The following is a 5,049-nucleotide window of genomic DNA, read 5'->3' as shown; positions in this document are numbered from 1 at the left end:
TACATACATACATACATACATACATACATACATACATACATACATACATACAGACATACATACAGACATACATACATACAGACATACATACATACATACATACATACATACATACATACATACATACATACATACATACATACATACATACATACATACATACATACATACATACATACATACATAGATACGTACGTACATACATACATATATACATTTGTGTGTGTGTGTGTGTCTGTGTGTGTGCATTAGTAGCATTGCAAGTAATGAAAATGAAGAGCTTGTCTAACAATGTGAAGATGGAAAGTTAAGTAACTTTTATATATTTCAAGTACAAAGGTCCATCTTCAGATGTGAACGTCTGTGAAATGTAAGTTTATATAGATCCTGCCTTGCTGATTGCCGAGATGTATTACACATGCATACACACAACATTTACACACACACACATACATACATACATACATACATACATACATACTTACATACATACATACATACATACACTCATACATACATACATACATACATACATACATACATACATACATACATACATACACACATACACACATACATACATACATACACACATACATACGTACGTACGTACATATGTATGTACGTATGCGCACATTAATCTGATGAGTATGTTTGATTCGAACATAAAAATGCTTCTTGAAAAGACCTCCATTTCAATAGTCAGACCTAAGTGGTAATAACGAATGTAAGGATGGAGAGATGAATGGATGCGACGGAGACAATAGAGTATATTGTGTACTTTATTTTAAGATTGCCTACTATTTTCATGTGGTATCTGTCAAAGAAATTGGTCTGTGTTAGCAGAGGGAACTAACAATGAATATTGTTTTTATAATTTTGCACAGAGATGAATGTTATTAGAGTGCTATTGTTACTTTGAGATTTGAATGCATTAACTACTCTAAATGAAATCTGCGACGAAAAAAAAAAACAACAACAACAACAAAAGATAAAAAAAATGAAGTATTAGTTCACTTAAATATACAAAAACAAAAGAAGCGTTTCTGGGATTAGGCAGATAAATTTATAAAATTTTAAAAGTTGTGTAGAAATTTGTTATCCATATTTCAGAAAATATATTTTTTTATGGTTATTTATTTAGATTTTAAAATCAATATAACATTATATTTGTTGTGTAGTATAATGCAACAATCTGCTTAGTAGATCAGCTTCTTTGAACTTTTCATGTTTTATCGTAAAGAGCTTGCAGAACTCTTGGTTCAGGCCAATATAAGTAAAGTTTAATTTATGGGACTGCCATCATAATTTACTGAAAGAAAAAGAATTCTGTTTATAAATAAAGACGTATTTGCTGCGAAGTAAGCATATAACTGTAAATAATACTAGCAGTATCGCCCGGCGTTGCTCGGGTTTATAAGGGAAATAACTATATAAACATTTTTAGAGAGTTACTTCCCTTATAGATGCCAAGTCGGGCTTTCTTAGCCATTTCTGTTTTGGTGTCTTCAAGCAATGAAGTCGTTGTTCTAAAAGAACGCTGGTCTCCTTGACAACGCTTTACGACGTTGATTTCCTTACACTCCCTTCCCCACAGCTTCACGAGGGAGGGAAGAAGGGGGAGAAGCAAACACAGGTGCAGCTGTGACCGTGGACGCCAACTCCGCCACCATCGACACACAAAAAAATAGGCGTTAAAATGGAATAAAAAATGATGTTAAATTATTTTTAAAATCGTAGACTCATCGTAGACGCGCGCTAATACTCAGACGGGCTCGATATGAATCACGACTATAAGATACCCGAATTTGGTTAAACTGCACCGCAAAATGTGGGAGTAGTTAGGAATCTAAATCGAAGGGAACAGACACTCACACAACTACAGTTTTATATATATAGATTTCTATTCTTTGAGGTTGTGGCAAATAATGTTTCATACGAGAAACCAGGTATCCACTTTACTCGGGTTTTATAAAATTAACGTTACTCAATTCGAAGGCGGCGAGGTGGCAGAATGGTTAGCACGCCTGGCAAAATGTTCAGCGGCATTTCACACATCTCTACATTCTGAGTTCAAATTCCGCGAAGGTCGACTTTGCCTTTCATCTTTCGGAGTCGGTAAAATAAGCACCAGCTGATTACTGGGGTCGACGTAATCGGCTAGCCCCTACCCAAAAATTTCAGGCCTTGTGTCTGTAGCAGAAAGGACTATTACTCAGTTCGACAAGAGAGATAACAGAATTTAATTAATGCGACTGACTCTGGAGAATTGGTTATAACTATGGATTCTTATAGCTTCGCATGGCAGGTTATATTTTGTGATCAGAGAAGAAAAACAAAATGATATTTTGTGTGAATTAGAAGCCACAATCTATTCTTTTACTTGTTTCAGTTTAGAAGCTGGAGGAGAGCCATTTTGTTTAGTTCAGAATTCTAAACATTTATGTAGAAGTGCAAAATAAAATTATCGATTTTTAATGTCTAAAATATATTTTAGCACTGTATTGGATTTTAAAATTAATAGTTAATTTACTTTACAATTACAATGTTTTTCACCAATAATCCTCTCTTTAGTGATGAAATATGTTTTAAATATTTACATAGGAGTGGCTGTGTGGTAAGTAGCTTGCTAACCAACCACATGGTTCCGGGTTCAGTCCCACTGCGTGGCATCTTGAGCAAGTGTCTTCTGCTATAGCCCCGAGCCGATTAATGCCTTGTGAGTGGATTTGGTAGACGGAAACTGAAAGAAGCCTGTCGTATATATGTATATATATATATATATATATATGTATGTGTGTGTATGTGTTTGTGTGTCTGTGTTTGTCCCCCTAGCATTGCTTGACAACCGATGCTGGTGTGTTTACGTCCCCGTCACTTAGCGGTTCGGCAAAACAGACCGATAGAATAAGTACTGGGCTTACAAAGAATAAGTCCCGGGGTCGATTTGCTCGACTAAAGGCGGTGCTCCAGCATGGCCGCAGTCAAATGACTGAAACAAGTAAAAGAGTAAAAGAGAGAGAGTTTAGATTCGTTTCACCTATGATCAAAAGTGTTACCCTGTTTTTATGCATGCTTCCTGACTTGATCAAATAAGATATCTATATTTTCAAGACAAAACACCCGAATCCGGCAGTATGTTCATATCCAGGAATAACAAACATCACAACTCAAACCGACCGAAAGGTTGATAATATAGCGATATGACAGTGCAGTTTCAACTATTGCATTCATATTTTCCAGCTTCGGACCACGGCTGTCATAAAAGGAATCTATTTCATGCGACCAGTTAGATCGCTTGGTGGGCTGAAATCTTGCCGCCAAGTTATTTACAGAATGTTCTGGTGCTTTTTACTGACGCTATATAAAAAGTGAGAAAATTTCTGAAAAGAGAGCTATCAGATTCCACGGGAGGTAATGCCGTTTTTCTCAGTGTGATGGCCTCTGAATTATTTTACCTTTAAATATTGATAACGGTTAAAGACATCACGTAGAATAATTATGTCAGTAAATCGCGCGAAAAGTCGTTCATATTTCCTTATCTTAAACTGTCCTCGCTATAAATGAATCACTGTTGCAGTAACTAAATGTTCTTTTATTTGTTAATTCTGAAATATTGTTATTTATTCAAATGCTGTAAAAATCTGTACATTACGTTCCCAGTTAAATAAACAGAATAAAAAAAATTTCATCGATTATTTAATAACTACTTAACACCCACACTAAAATATAAATATTGAAGACGTGTTTCATCTCTAAATTATAACTGTTAACAATAATTCATCGCAGACATTTTGTCGCTCAGTCATCTCTGTTCGTTTTCAAAATAATATAACACTTTTGACTGATTATTTTTGATGGAAAATATATCGCACCAGAGAAAGACAAGCGGAGCATGCTAATTATATCCACACCAATAAATGTTAAATAATGTTAAATGAGTTAAAATGAAGTGAAGTTAACCTGAAAGAAGGACCAACTCATCTAGATAATTAATATTACATTAGATGCAATCTTGTTAATGATAATTACAATTTCGGAAAGAATTCTAAAAACGAAATATCATTTAAGAAATAAGGATTCGTGTTCATAGGAACAAAATTATAATTTTAGGAGGAGGCAACCAGTCGATAATATCAACCTTAGTGTTTAAATTATTTTATCGCCCCCCCCCCCCCTCCACCATCAAAGAATGAAAAGCAAAGCCGACCTTCATGGTGTTGAAACTCTGAACATAAAGAGCCAAAACGTAAAACAGCTTTAACGATTCTACCAACCTCCGCTCTAGACAGGAAATAATGAACTATTCTAGAAAGCATTCGAAAGATGAGAGTATTTAGACGAAGTTGCTGGAAGATAACTTTACAACAGAAAGAAGCTAAAATAAAAAAAAAAAGCTAAATTTTATCAAAGAATCTCATTATGTCTTCCAATTATTGTTATGTTCTTTGTAGTTTAATTGAGGAGATGGCCACAGAAGATTCCAGCTTGAAATTTTAATGATCAAAAAACGTATTTAAAGTTCTGGAAAATCTGTCACACTTCAAAGATTATAATCCAGTGAAAAACAATCAATAACGATGACAGTTAATCCCAAACACGGAACTCAAAACGAGAAATTTAATCAAATTGACAATAAAATTAATGTTTCTACAAACAAGATGGTCAACACAACTTCAGTTTATTTGAAGAAAGAACAGAAATCTGCTTAACAAAGCGATCTTTTCCTCTCCCTCTGGAGCTGAGATGATAAATAAATACATTTTGCGTCTCTGGTCACTCTCTTGAGGAAAACAAAATATGGATTGAAGTTGAAAAAAGTAATATTTCAAGGGAAAGAAAACTTTCATTCTTAAAAAACATTTAAGTCGTTTCTAACCTTTTCTCTAGTATTTCTTTTTGTTCTTTAATGCTTTCTCTTTTACTTGTTTCAGTCATTTGACTGCGGCCATGCTGGAGCACCGCCTTTAGTCGAGCAAATCGACCCCAAGACTTGTTCTTTCTAAGCCTAGTACTTATTTTATCGGTCTGTTTTGCCGAACCGCTAAG

General features: G+C 34.6%; 1 long non-coding RNA gene across 1 annotated transcript; it reads left to right on the top strand.

Moving 5' to 3' along the window:
• Nucleotides 1-3,029: 3,029 nt before the first annotated feature.
• LOC118764942 lies at nucleotides 3,030-4,832 on the top strand. Its single transcript, XR_005000782.1, has 2 exons — nucleotides 3,030-3,371; nucleotides 4,455-4,832. It is a non-coding gene; the product is annotated as an uncharacterized LOC118764942 (long non-coding RNA).
• The last annotated feature ends 217 nt before the right edge of the window (nucleotides 4,833-5,049 follow it).

This window comes from Octopus sinensis, linkage group LG10 (genome assembly GCF_006345805.1).
Source record: "Octopus sinensis linkage group LG10, ASM634580v1, whole genome shotgun sequence".
Taxonomy (NCBI): Eukaryota; Metazoa; Mollusca; class Cephalopoda; order Octopoda; family Octopodidae; genus Octopus; species Octopus sinensis.
Note: the sequence above shows the minus strand (reverse complement) of the source record. Positions and strands in the feature narration are given on the sequence as shown.